This window comes from Montipora foliosa, chromosome 11 (genome assembly GCF_036669935.1).
Source record: "Montipora foliosa isolate CH-2021 chromosome 11, ASM3666993v2, whole genome shotgun sequence".
Taxonomy (NCBI): Eukaryota; Metazoa; Cnidaria; class Anthozoa; order Scleractinia; family Acroporidae; genus Montipora; species Montipora foliosa.
The window spans coordinates 23,895,010-23,910,009 of NC_090879.1; the positions used below are offsets into that span (position 1 = coordinate 23,895,010).

The window sequence follows — 15,000 nt, forward strand, 5'->3', positions numbered from 1 at the left end:
GTGATTAACCTCTTCCTTCTGTCAGAATATCTTACCCTTCCCCAGGAATTCTAGTGTTTTTGTGATCGATTGTCATTAATCCTTCGCTGAGAATTCGAAATTCAGAGTTTTATACAAAAACTATGTTATTTTTTCTTCATTTGTCTTTTGGTTCGTTTCTTATGCCCCAGAGACTGGAAAGGTATTGACTTAACCTTTTATCGTTTCTCTTTGTTTGTAGTGTAACGAGTAGGACGCAAGAGACTGGGCCAAGCCCGATGCAGACTATTATGGGATGAGAGAATCCCGTGTGTGAAGAGAAAGAGAAAATGTGTTGATGTTTTGGATTAGTTTGCACGAATTAAAGTAGATAAAAACGGACTTTCCTTGTGGAGTGTAACATTTGGTGACCCCGACGTGACAGAAAATGGCGGAGGAACTGGAAGAAACGCAGATCGAGCTAAGGGCCGCCGTTTGCACCTTGGACGAAGTGAGCCTTCGAGAGCTATGTGCAGAACTACAAATAGAGTTGAAGGAGGAGTGGGGCCGCCTTGCCCTGATTCAACGGATCACGAAATATCTGGACGCTGAAGAACTGAATGTCGAAAAACTGCAGAAACTTAAGGAAGCGATTGCGGACAAAAAGAAACCACCCGCGGAGATCAAGAGTGGAAAAGAGAAGGAACCAGGTTTCCACGAAGCGAGCGTTAGCACATTTAAAGGATCTACAACGATCCCATCATTCAAGAAAGAGTTTAAAATATCAGGCCAGATTGGACATTCACGTCAAAAGGATCGACTCAGTTTTACAAGCCTGGCCCACCAAATTAATGCTGGGCTGAACCGTGGCTATCAGGAGAAGGAAGAAACGGAAGCGGTTATTCGGGCGATTAATCCCGGGCTTCGATTGCGAAGCTACCTTGAAGGTGAGCCTGAGTTAACACTAGCCACGCTACGCAAAATTCTCCGGTCATATTACCAAGAGAAAGGTGCGACTGAAATGTACCAACTTCTCAGCTCAGGGGCACAAGAGGGTGGTGAAACCCCACAGGAGTTTCTTGTCCGCCTCCTCGATCTTAAGCAGAAAGTACTCGTCGCCTCACAAGAAGATGGTTCTAATTTCAAATATGACCCTAAGCTTGTCCAGTGCATGTTCCTACATTCATTGCCTACTGGTTTACGGAGTGACAGTATTAAATTGGAAGTAAAACCTTACCTACAAAATACCGAAGTGACGGATGAAGAACTGTTTGAGAAGTTGAATGTGGCAGTTAGCAATGAAATGGAACGGTGGCAAAAACTTGGCACTCGGCGTGAACAGCCCACAAGACAGGGCGTTGTGCAACAAGTCGCTCAGTTGCCCTCTTCTAGCGACAACCAAAGCTCGGCGGAGGGTAAGACCCCAGAAAAACCAGTCAAAATCAATCTACTTACTGAAGTTAGGGAGATGAAAGCGGAGCTTGCTGCCATCAGGGAAACTATGGGGAATCAACGTAACGCTGGCCCAAACCAATACAGATTCGTAGAGCGGGACAACGCCCTAGGGGTTGTCTGAGGTGCAAAAGGGAAGGGCTGGAGTACCGTTGTGACCATTGTTATAAGTGTGGAGAGCGTGGACACTTCAGATATCAGTACCCCCAGCAATGGGTTGAAAGGTCAGAAAACCTCCAGGGAAACGGCTGGGGGTCGCTCCCGCGGGACAGGGAGCAGCCCAGGAGACGCAGGGACAGTCCCAACAATGTGTGAACTGTGTGAAGTGGGAAGAATGGGCTAATCAATACTTACGGTGTTCACAGTGCCATGCCAGCCATCATTGTTCAAACGTGTGTCAAAGAATGCATTGGGGGGAACATAAGAAACTTTGCAAAGCAATTAGGGATGTGGAATCTTGACAGTCTAGGGAAAGTGTCGACCAAATGAAAACGTCATTCCCCTCCCATCTAACTCCACGACAGCGTACAAAACTAACAAAGTTGGTGGGAAGAAGGTGTATGGTAAGCTGTGTTCTACAAGGACAAAAGGTGGATGCCATGTGGGATACTGGTGCTCAAGTCTGTGTTATGTCAAAGCGCTGGAAAGAGATCCACCTACCCGGTGAACTAGTAAGAGACGTTAGTGAATTACTGGATGCGGAGGAACTGAACCTTCAAGCTGCGAATGGTACAGAAATCTCATATTATGGTTGGGTTGAGGTGGACGTTCAGCTGGCTGGGGATGTTGAACAGTCAGAACCATTGAAAGTTCCTATACTCGTAGATAGTCAGGATAACAAAGAGTATCCCATCATCGGGTTCAATGTCATTGAAGAGGTGATAAAGAGAAAAGACAATTCTGATACCCCAAATGTGCTTACACGAGTAGTGAGTGATTCGTTTCCGTCAGTAGTAGGAAACAGGGCGCAAGCACTTGTTAACTTCTTCCAGACTAAGGAACAAGAGGCTGACACCGGGGTGATTACGGTTGGACGGCATGACGTATATTTAGCCCCAGGAGAGACTGTGAGGATTAAGTGCCCAGTACATTTTGGACCATTAGAGGAGGATTTACCAGTGGTGTTTGAACCAAAAGAAGAAGAAACTTGGCCTGAGGGGCTAGACGTGAGGGAGTGCCTTCGCAGAATTCAAGCCTGGTCATCAAGTAGAATATTTGTCCCAGTACATAACCAAACACAGAGGGAGATAACTTTACGTAAACGTACCGAACTGGGCATGACACGTGTAGTGCAGTCTGTTACCCCACTACCGGTCGAACATAAGGAGGATGAGTCAGCAAGAAGCGTTACAGATGGGGAAGATACTAGTGGAAACCGGGAGCCTGGGAAGCCTGAACAAGAGCAAGGGCAGTGGGTTCCACCAGTTGACCTAAGACAATTGTCGTGTGAGCAGCAGAGCATAGTGACAGCAATGTTAAAAGAGGAGTGCGGCGCCTTTGCGGTGGATGACAATGACATTGGCTGTGCTAGGGAATTAGAGTTGGATATCAACCTCAAGGACGACAAACCAGTGCAGACGACATACAACTCCATCCCAAAGCCCCTGTATGGAGAGGTGAAGACGCACCTGTAGGACATGATCTCTCATGGTTGGATAGGCAAATCGAAATCACCATATTCGTCACCAGTGGTTTGCGTAAGAAAGAAAGATGGTAGCCTAAGACTGTGTCCACTATCGTCAGCTGAACAGTAAAACCCTGGATGATCGACAACCCATCCCCCGCATTCAAGATATCCTCAATAGCCTTAGTGGTAACACTTATTTCTCAGTCCTTGACCAAGGGAAAGTCTATCATCAGGGATTCGTAGCGGAAGAACACCGCCATTTAACAGCATTCATCACACCCTGGGAGTTGTACCGATGGAACCGCGTACCATTTGGTTTCAAAAATGCCCCAGCCGCTTACCAGAGGTATATGGAGAACTGCTTGGGGGGCTTGCGGGACGAGATATGTATTCCCTATCTTGACGATATCCTGGTTTACAGCAAGACGTTTATGGAACATGTAGAAGACGTGCGACAGGTGCTGAAACGTATGCAAGAACATGGTATCAACTGAAAGCGAAGAAATGTAATCTGTTCAAGCCGAGAGTTCGTTATTTAGGAAAGGTGGTCACAGCGGATGGTTATACAATGGATCCAGCCAATGTAGCATCCGTGAAGGCGCTCAAGGAAACTAAGCCAAGGACTGTGGGTGCCCTACGCAAACTCCTCGGCTTCATCAGTTATTACCGGCAGTACATAAAGGATTTCTCCAGATTAGCGAAACCACTGCGTGCTCTGTTGTCGTCAGCTGTAGACACGAGTAAACAGGCCACCAAAACTAGGAGAAAGACACCTTTAGGAGGACAACCGTCATCAAAACAACAAATAAACTGGACCGAAGAACACCAGGAACGATTAAATCTCCTCATTGACCTACTAATGCAACCAGGAGTAATGGCCTACCCTGATTTCGAGCAGCCATTTGTGCTACATACAGACGCTTCGTCCGAAGGCCTTGGTGCAGTTTTGTATCAGGAACAGGGAGGCAAACTGAGAGTTGTCGGATATGGCTCTAGAACACTGACGACAGCAGAGCGCAACTATCATCTCCACTCTGGGAAACTAGAGTTCCTCGCTCTGAAATGGGCAATCACTGACAAATTCAAGAAGTACCTCTTCTATGCTCCAACTTTTGTAGTATTCACTGACAACAACCCGCTGACATACATTATGTCATCAGCCAAACTGAATGCTACTGGCCACAGATGGGTGGAAGAATTAGGAGACCACAACTTCACCATTAAATATCGGCCTAGCTAGATGAATGTTGATGCAGATGTCTTGTTAAGCATGCCATTAGACATGGACAGTTACATGAGGACCTGCACCGATTAAGTATCTCAGGACGTTTTTGGGGCTACTATTCAAGCGGTCAGGGAACAGTCCAAGGGCTCAACCCCATAGATAACAGCGGTGATTGGTGATGCGACAACACCTGAAATTACACCGGAGGATCTGAACGTGAAGTTATTCAGCCCACAGGAAATTAAGGAGGCTCAGCATAAGGACAATGTTATTAGCCGAGTAATTCACTACAAGTCTCATGGAGCCAGACCACATGGAACCCAGCTGAAGCATGATCCTCGTGATGTTAACACTCTAGTGAGAGAATGGAACAAATTGGAAATGGACGGTCAAGGTATCCTGCGGCGCCGAACCAGCTCTAACTTACAATTAGTTCTACCAAAACAGCTCATACCATTAGTGCTAAAGGAACTTCATGTAGAGATGGGACACCTTGGAGTGGACCGAGTAGTTGATCTGGCGAGATCTCGATTTTACTGGCCTCATATGTATGATGATATTGAACAGTTTGTCAAGCGCAAGTGCAGATGTATCAAACAGAAGAAACCAAACTCGACTACCAAGGCACCGTTGCACAATGTAGTGAGATCAGCACCCTTTGAACTTGTATCTATTGATTTCCTTCATCTGGACAAGAGCAAGGGTGGATATGAATATGTATTGCTGATTGTTGATCATTTCACTAGATATGCACAAGCTTATGCGACACGCAACAAGACTGCCCGTACCGCTGCTGAGAAGATATACAATGAGTTTATCCCCAGATTTGGTTTCCCGGCACGTATACATCACGACCAGGGTGGGGAGTTCGAAAACCAAATTTTTCCACCACCTTGAACGTATGAGCGGAGTGGCTAGTTCTCGGACTACCCCATACCACCCCAAGGTAACGGCCAAGTGGAGCGGATGAACCGTACGCTGCTCTCGATGTTGAGAACCTTACCTGAGGAAAAGAAAACCAACTGGAAAGACTCCTTGAACAAACTCATCCACGCTTGCAATTGCACAAGGCATGAATCCACTGGTTTTTCTCCATTTCAATTAATGTTTGGACGTTCTCCTCGCTTGCCAGTTGACCTGATGTTTGATCTGGGCAACGAAGAGCAGCCGGTCAACTACCCGGACTATGTGAAGAAGTGGAAAAGAGATATATATGCAAGAAGCATACGCCCTAGCCTCCAGAAAAATTGTGAAATCATCCATCAGAAGTAAGCCTGTTATGACAAGAAAGCTTCAAGCGCCGTTCTATACCCTGGTGACCGTCGTAAGAAATCTATCAGAAAGAGGAGGACCTGGGAAACTCCGTGCTTATTGGGAACAGCAAATACATGTTGTTGAAGAACGTATTGCTGACAGCCCTGTTTATCGAGTAAAGCCTGAGCATGGTCGTAGCAAACAGAGAGTCTTACACCGTAATTTGCTTCTCCCTTGTGATGGCTTACCCTTGGATCTGCCGACTCACAAGAGGGTGGCTCACAAAACGTCCAAGCCTACACTCACCATACCATCCCACACCAGCGACAACGGAGAGAGTTCTGACGATGAATATGGTATACCCATTCCGTACCCTCCTTCTGTCCATGACCTTGGCCCTGTAGCTGAAATGGACATTCCACCTATCGACATAGAGGGACAGCGTGATCTTGCGGCTTCTGAGGACATGTCAGATGCCCTCGCCGAGACCCAGGCTGAACCGAGTGCGGACGCTGGCCCACAGGCAGCAGAATACGCCAGCCTACCCGAAACAGGGACCACCGCTCCGGAAAGTGAAGACTCGGACACTGAGGAACACCCAGGGGATAACACACGGCCAAGGAGAGACAGAAGACCACTCCTGAAGTTTACTTACAATCAATTTGGAATACCGGAATATCAGCGTCTCAATCCTGTGGTAGACACAATCCAAGCCCCGCAGTTGATGTCGCCACCCGTCTTGGCCGGATGGCTATTACCCAGTTGTAACCCACAAATCCAATGGTACCCACTGTATCAGTCGCAGTTACCGAATGTAGTACCACAGCCTGTATGGATAAGCCTGTATTAGGCGCACCCTGCTGATAGCCCACCGTGGGTTAACACTCGCATCACGCTAGTAAAGGACTTGGTCATGCCGGCCTAGACGTCTAGGAGGATTTCATTGCCGAGACAAGGGAACTGAACTAATTTCTAAAAGGATGCATAAATTGTAGGAATCGTGTACCATGTACAGCTCAGACAGATGGCGTACAAGCAGGTTTTGAAAGCGAACACTGTCTAGGACAGCTCAGTATCTCTACAGCGGCCACTAGGGCACAACAGAATTAGACTTTTTGTGCCGCAGTTGTTATTGTTAGTAAGTTAGCGTCATTCATGGAAATGTCGGGACAACATTTCGGTTGGACGGGGAGTGTGTAACGAGTAGGACGCGAGAGACTGGGCCAAGCCTGATGCAGACTATTATGGGATGAGAGAATCCCGTGTGCGAAGAGAGAAAGAAAATGTGTTGATGTTTTGGATTAGTTTGCACGAATTAAAGTAGATAAAAACGGACTTTCCTTGTGGAGTGTAACAGTAGCGAGCCCCATTTGCTTTTTTCTCAATGCAAATATCAAAACAAACGATCTTTTTGACCCCGCTATGTGGATTAAAAGCCATTTTTAGTTATATTAATGGGGAGTAAATTTTTACGGTTTTTAATTGTGCTGGTGTTTTTTTTCTGCTGGAACTCATTTTTGCGGATCAAGTACTATCCGCAAAATCCGCAAAAATTAAACCCTGCGAAATAAAAGTGCTACATCGTAACTCGTGAGGTTTGCGATACCATTTGGTGCAAACGTAAACCAAAAAAAAAAAAATTGACCTGTCATCAGATTAGACTGAAAAAAAGAGAAACTATGAAGCGGAACCAACATGTTCAGTCCTTCCCTAGTGTGTGGCATAAACGTTTGCTTAGTGCAACTCTAGACATGCTTGACATGCAGGAAAACGTCCGTCAGAGCAATTTGCAGTTAGGTTTTTTTGCGGACTATTTTAGGTAAGGGGCTGTGCCACGTTATTTTAGGGTGTTTTGGGAAAATCTTTAGTTAATCACGAGTTTAAAACTCGAAAATGGTAATGTGGAATTCCTTTACCGGTAAAATTATCGTTACATCACAAACGAAATGATTCTGAGAAAAAAGGACCTTTTTAAAGACGATTTGTCATAATTTGAAAAACGTCGGGCCGACTTTTTTCAAATTATGCCCCTTACCATTTAATACTGGAATGACGTGTGGGTGACCCCACAAATGGTCTACATCACCCCCCTCCCCCCTCCCCCCACTTTCAAAAAAAAGCACTGGAACGCTGCAGTTCAATACCACCCAACTCAGTGGCTTGTTTTTGTGTAACACGTACCACAGGCAACCCAGTTTACGCTCATGGAGCGTCTAGTTTACTAATATACCAATCTACTGCACGTCTTGCAGGTACACCTACTACAGGTACTACAGGACATTTCATGGGAACATACATGGACTCTTAACCGCTTTTTTTACGTTTTGCCTTTTTGTTTGCGTTTTCTTGGCCACCGTAGAAATCCCCATTGAAAACTTCCTTGATTTGATCGTTCACAATACTTTTGAGAGGACTAATAATTAATACGCAGGCATCGTGTTTCGTTTGTGATCCTATTATCGGGCACTAGGTCTTACTTTTGATTGAAGTTTGAGAGATAGTAGTCACAACATTAACGAGTACTCCAGAGTATAACTACGAGGAGTTGAGAAAAAAAGTCGTTCCTGCATGACAAGAAGAGTTGCTCACTGACCCTCATGAGGAAGCCATTTCGCGAGAGGTTTAGAAATGGTTCCGCAGTTTCAAGAGGTCGGTCAATACGTTAGCTCTAAAGTACTCATTCACGAACCAACGAGAATTTGAGAGGCTACTTCCAGCAGAAACCAGAATTGGGTCGATCACTAACAAAAGTGTGTCTCGAACACCACTCAGTATGTTGTATTTGCTGTATTTTCGCTGGGTTTTGATCTCACAAGCTGTTGAATAGCCAGCGAAAAAAAAAGTTTCACAAACGAATAAGAAAATTGTAAGCTAATGAATGCTAACTGGGCTACTCAGGTAACTTCTGGTTACATGCTAAATTTCGGTTGTAAGCGAATATATGTTTAGGACACAACCCTGCAAATATTCAGCCTTTCATTGAGAACAAACTGTACCTTGTAAAGGTGAGGTTTTTCCAACTTCAGTTTGATCTCAGCTCCGTTCTCACACCGGGACCTAAACTTTTAAAGATCCACTAGGTCGTATCCTATTTATTCCTTCATTTACAGTTGCTCCGCCCACTTTATTAATCATGTTGGCCTTTTTTCGTTCTGAAAACAGTCACAAAATTAGCACTGCCCCTTGACATCTGATATCAATTACGAATAGTATGGAAGGTGGATTCTTTGTGTATAAAAAATATTGCTTGATTAGAGGTGAGACCATGTGACAATAATGGGAAAGCATTTTGTCTGTCGACAAGAAACACTCATACGGGAGCTGTCCGTTACAAATTCCTTCAAAACAATTTCTTTTCTATCATTAGACGAGTATTTCGGCATAAATACTTTTCATAATGGTTCTGTAGTTTTTAACGAAATAAACGAAACTTTTCAAATAAAAACATGGTGATTTGGACTGAAAAGTAGAATCAGCTAGTTGTCCTCTGTTTTATATTTGAATCTCACTTCTCTGAAATTCGGAAAGCAATAGGGTGTTACATGTTTTTTAAACACGAGGCCCATTGTAAAATGTTCGTGCACAGCTGCTGACAATGAACCAAGAATCCCACGTGATACCCAATAAATGACTGTCGCCAGAAACACTCAAGTGGAAGCTTTGAAACTTCTTTCAAAACAATTTGTTTTGTTCTGATAGGGGACGAATTAGACATGAGTGCTTTTGATAATGGTCCCGCAATTTTAATTACCCAAGACACAGGAGTATGAAGTGTTTCGTTTGTGAGGAGGGTCTAAGGCCATTAATTTTCCAGATCTAAAACACTCAAGCGGAAGCTGATCATTGGAACGTCCTTCAAAACAATTTAGGCATGAGTGCTTTTCATAATGGTCCTCTAATTTGTAAAGAAATAAGTATGAAGCGTAGACATTGGTAATGAAATTCATAGTGCAACACTGCTATAACAAGCAAGGTAACCGGCCTTAAAAATGAGTAGTTCATCTTTATTTTAGATCTACCAGCTAAGTTACTAACACAACAACGGACCGACTATCGAACACGACTCAAACGTAACAACGATTATCCCCATAAGACCTTTACTTATAAGGGGCACTGTCACGGTATTTGAGCAAAACTTCAAAACATTAAAAGACGTCCTTGCATCAATGAAGATCAAAAAATGATGCTGTATGAACATTGAAGTGCACTGAAGCAACTCTTTGTTGTTTGCAGCCAGCTGCAGGGATCAAGAGGATGGAAATGGGTTCCAACTTGAAAAAACTGGCCAGTTTTTTCAAGTTTGGAGACGGTGTCTTCAGAAAGTCGCCAAAAACTAAATACGAATAGCTCATTGTGCCATAAATTCAAGTTACTGACACAACAACGGACCGACTATCGAACACGACTCAAAAGTATGAACACCAAGTGGAGTTCGGGGGATGCGGTGATGCGTCGGCCCGTTTCGACGAAATAAACGCTAAACTAGATATTTAAAACGGTTCTTTAAGTTACCGCGTTTGGTGAAATTTAAGTACTAAAAGAACAAATATGTGGCCTGAAAGAAACGGTTGAAAGTTAGAGTTTGCCGAGAAAGAAATCGGCTACCTGAAAGGAGAAATGGCGAAAACAACTCAAGCGGTTGATGACAACACTGAAGAGAATGACTCCCTCGATGCGGAACTCGAATCCTACAAACGACGATATATCAAACTGGAGGCCTCAGTATACTCGGCGGGAAAATATGAAAATCTTCAATGTCCAAGAGGAACTTGAGGAAGACACCGAAAAACTGGTAAGAAATATGTTCATTACCAAGATGCAAATTTCTGCCAAGGATGTCAATACTATACGCTTTGAGCGAATTCATAGAATCCCAACGAAACCCACAAGTCAAAGATCACAGGACCGTCCACGACCGATATTGTAGAGTTAGTCACTTTCAATTTGAAAAAAGATTTCTAAAGAACTTGAAAGGTACGCAGATTGGAGTCTCAGTCGACTTTCCTAAAGAAATAGATGAAATTCACAGAAAGTTGTACCCGGTCTGAAAAAGTGCAAAACAGGCTAACAAAAGAACGTATTTCCACATCTATAAATTAATCATTAACGGGCAAATATACAGAGGGAAAGAAACTAAGAATCTCCCTTTTTATGGCAATGTTATGAAAAACTTGGAATAAATCCATTGATGGTTTTCAAAGGATACGCACGGAAACAATAAGTTACTTGTTTAGTTTATATCTGTTTATGTTATCTGTTTCGTACGTTTCGTATATTTGTTTATTAATTGCTTGCAAAGAAAAATGAACTTTGATCCACTTTATCTAGGAAAATACATACGGATCCTACTGCATTCTCTGATTATGAAAAAATTCTTTAAAGGCAAACTTTAAATTAATTTCTTTACACGTTAGGGGCATAAATAACTTCAGTTCAGAAAAGGAGAGCGATGTTCACATGGTGACGTAAAAGAAAGGCAGACATCATCTTTCTGCAAGAAACACACTCAAAAATTGAATCAGAAAAACAATGGAAGAATGAATGAGGCCTTCCAAGGGGTTCTTGGCGACAAGCGACATCGCTCCAAAATTGCAAAAAACGTAGCGACAATCTTGGTCCAGAACACCGACAGCCGACAGAACCTGACGGAGAAAAAGCGACAATTTGCGAGATAGGCTTTGGTAGATTGTGCCCGAAAAAAAAAAGCATATTATGCTTTTAGCAGCGCTTATATTTTTTAGAAATTATGCCAAAATTATGCTACTTTCTGAAAATTATGCTCTCTGTCACCGAAATTATGCTACTTAGATGTTGAGTAAAATAAAGATCACCAGTAGCTTAACTCTGTCAATTCTGACTTTAATTAGCCTGTGTACAGCCGCCCGCTTTCCGAAAAAAAATCGGAAAGGAGCGACGCTAACTTTAATGAACATTCATATAGTCCACCTTCCAGTCTTACAGTCTTTAGCATCGCAAATACGCATGTGCGCACCTCAAAAAGCCAAATGATTAACAAATGCTATCAAAATCAACCGTTTCTGGGTTCTGAATCCGGGTCAGAAAGTTTTAGCCCGCATACTTGTTTTAGACGCCATCCAATAAAGCATTACGCAAGCCTTTAAATAGTCCACGACAGCATGCTCTTGTGAATCGTTAAACGATGAATTAAGAATAGCGGCTGCAGACGAGGGCTGCACCAGCAGAACCTTCATAACTGCAGAAGACTAATGCGGTAGGTTATCAGATTGTTGGTCGCTGGAAGTGCTGGAAGTAGATGTACCCGAGGACGACGCCATCTTTGATCTGTGGCCTGAGGGACCAAGCCGCCGAGCCATAAGCGTGGTGGCTAGAGGAGAGTCATGCACAGGGAAACCTGGTCTGCCAGACCATATTTGACCATGGGCCTTAGCACATACCTCAACATTTTCCAAAAACAATACAGAAATAAAACGCAAACCGAATTATTCTAGAACTATGATGGTTATTTTTTGTTTTCAATGCATAAAAGCTAGGATTATGCTAGCAGTGCTAAACTGAAATAAAGGCTTAAAATAATGCTCGTTTTCCTAAATTATGCTTAAAATTATGCTAGCGCAATCTACAAAGCCTATTTGCAACAGCGACAATCCATTTTTAACTTCGACAAAGCGACATCTTTTCACTTTGGTATTTCGACAGCGACATGACCGACTAGACCAGTATGACGCTAAATCTTCTCCTCTGTTGGTGTTGCTACATGTATATTTCTTGAGCAAATTAAGATACAGTACACTCTTTTTTTTATATAAGAATGTATTTTATAAGAATATCAAGGCTGAAATTTGCGAAAGTTTAAGACTATTTTAAGAATAAAGCCGAGGCTGAGATTTTGAAAAGGATAGATATAATTTTGTGTGTTGAAACATCTGTAAATACAATACCATTTTATGTTTTTAACTTAACCGTATAAAATTATTCCTTTCTCTGAACGGCGAAACTAGCCAACGAAACGAAAAAACCTGCACTAACTATAGCAAAATGTTCAACGCTAATGACAGTTCGATGAACGGTACATGTAATACATATATACAGTATTCAGCACGAAAGACATAAACTAAACCGCAAAAAAGTATTATGACAAATTCTTTCTTTTTTAAATAACAAAACCTAGCGAAAACAGATCTAGATACCAAACACTAGAAATTGATACCCCAATAAATTCTAAAACGGAAATGTCATAGGCTATAATTTAAGAATACAGGTATCGATCTCCAAGTTCCACGAACTGTAGACACGCAACAATTCTTGACTTTCTTGATTCACTGGATTCTTCAAGAATATTTTCAGCCTAAAATCGGCAGAAATATAAGAATATTCAGCCTGGGCCGGAAAAACAACATTCTTATATAAAAAAAAAAAAAATGAGTGTATGAAACACTTTACGCTCTTGTTATGCAGTGTTATGCCGTGAGCGTCTTATGTGTCTTATTATTACCTTTTGTGGTACAAAGGTCGACACGTAGTCATGTCAGTCACGATTCTCTGTAATTCGATGACTTTTAGCGGGTCTGTACGGCTCAGTTCTGGCGCTTTCTGTTAACGTGGAGTACGTGAAATAGGAAAACATTTTTAAAAATCGCACAGCAGTCACAGCATTCTCAAGAAAAGCAAAAAGAAGGACAAAAAAAGCCACAAGGGGAAAGAAAGGAAAGGTAAGTTGTCTGAAGCTGTTTACCAGTTATTACTGACTAACAATTACCGAGAGGGTTTTGACGGTCTTCCTTGCATTTAAGCTTAAGCAGTGTCTAGCAATGACAGCAATTATAAATAAATAATGCGAGGGCTTAATTGTTGCTTGATTATAACGTATTTCGATGACCGTATTAACACTTCCGTGGCTGCACGTTTTCTCTTATATGATATTACATTATTAATTACAGGACGCAAAAATTAAGCACGTTTAGCGAACATTTGTATTCTAGCGAAAAAGCGACAGCGACAATTGTATTGCAGCGAAAAAACGACAGCGACATTTGTCTCTAGCCAAATAGGCGACAGGTGGGCTGGAAAATGAGCGACAAAGCGACATCAGAATAGGCCTTTATAGATTATGCTAGCATAATTTTTGGCATAATTTGAGCAAACTCGCGTAATTTCTGCCTGGTTCGTTGCTAAGCATTTTTCTCCCATGGCGTCCTTTTGGTCACGTGACCACGTGAACCAGTCAAGCCTTCGTTAGGTTGCAGTGGAAGAAATGTTGTTTTCAAGGCGCCCCAAGCTGAAAATACGTGGTGTATGCGACAGTTTGTGTATATAGAGAATTGTATGGGAAAATCACCGATCGTAAAAAAATTGTGTAAATAACTATCTCATTTGAAATAAAGTTTTCCTACCTCAAATGTGTGACCAACTTGTCTCTTTTGGCGAGTTTCGAGCCATTCTGACGCCGTTTAGTGAAGTCATCCGGAAGGCCGTTGCTGAAATAATGGGAAGGCCGGTGACTCCATCCATCGCTGGCCAGACCTCACTCCACAAATCGTTTTCTCCTCAACAGGAAAAGTCCCGAATCGCAATAAAAACAACAGTTCCATAAAGCCCAATAAATTTCACTCCAAATACGTGTGTTTTGGCGGCCGAAAGACTCGTGGCGAACGGAAACTTAGCCTCAAAATTCACCTCTTCGGCTTTCCTCAGAGGCTTGTGACCGGGTAGTCAACAACGGAAACTCGCAAGATGGTTTCAGCCTCAACTCTGATTGGTCCATTTGAATTTGACCGCGCGCTGGCAACACGACCGTTGTTGACTGCCCAGTCACAAGTCAACAACGGTCGTGTTGCCAGCGCGCGGTCAAATTCAAATGGACCAATCAGAGTTGAGGCTGAAACCATCTTGCGAGTTTCCGTTGTTAACTACCCGGTCACAAGCCTCTGAGGAAAGCCGAAGAGGTGAATTTTAAGGCTAAGTTTCCGTTCGCCACGAGTCTTTCGGCCGCCGAAACACACGTATTTGGAGTGAAATTTATTGGGCTTTATGGAACTGTTGTTTTTATTGCGATTCGGGACTTTTCCTGTTGAGGAGAAAACGATTTGTGGAGTGAGGTCTGGCCAGCGATGGATGGAGTCACCGGCCTTCCCATTATTTCAGCAACGGCCTTCCGGATGACTTCACTAAACGGCGTCAGAATGGCTCGAAACTCGCCAAAAGAGACAAGTTGGTCACACATTTGAGGTAGGAAAACTTTATTTCAAATGAGATAATTATTTACACAATTTTTTTACGATCGGTGATTTTCCCATACAATTCTCTATATATACAAACTGTCGCATACACCACGTATTTTCAGCTTGGGGCGCCTGTGGTGTAATAGCCCAATACCAACCTCGTTCCCAGGGTCTCTCTTCTCTGCCTCCATTGTCGTTGAGAAAAGACCCTGGTTCACTCTGGTCACGTGTCTGCCAGAATCTGGAAGGTTCACCAAATGTGTGTTAGGGGATGGGAGGCAATG

At 43.1% G+C, this 15,000-nt stretch overlaps 1 protein-coding gene and 1 long non-coding RNA gene across 2 annotated transcripts in view; both read right to left on the reverse strand.

Moving 5' to 3' along the window:
* The window catches only part of LOC137976149 (uncharacterized), a 14,020-nt gene extending 5,418 nt beyond the window's left edge, over positions 1 to 8,602 (reverse strand). Inside the window, exon 1 of the long non-coding RNA XR_011117709.1 lies at positions 8,513 to 8,602. This is a non-coding gene — a long non-coding RNA (uncharacterized lncRNA). The remainder of the gene's footprint in view (positions 1 to 8,512) is intronic.
* The window catches only part of LOC137976483 (nuclear inhibitor of protein phosphatase 1-like), a 54,429-nt gene that overhangs the window by 23,245 nt on the left and 16,184 nt on the right, over positions 1 to 15,000 (reverse strand). The gene's annotated exons all lie outside the window — the stretch shown is intronic.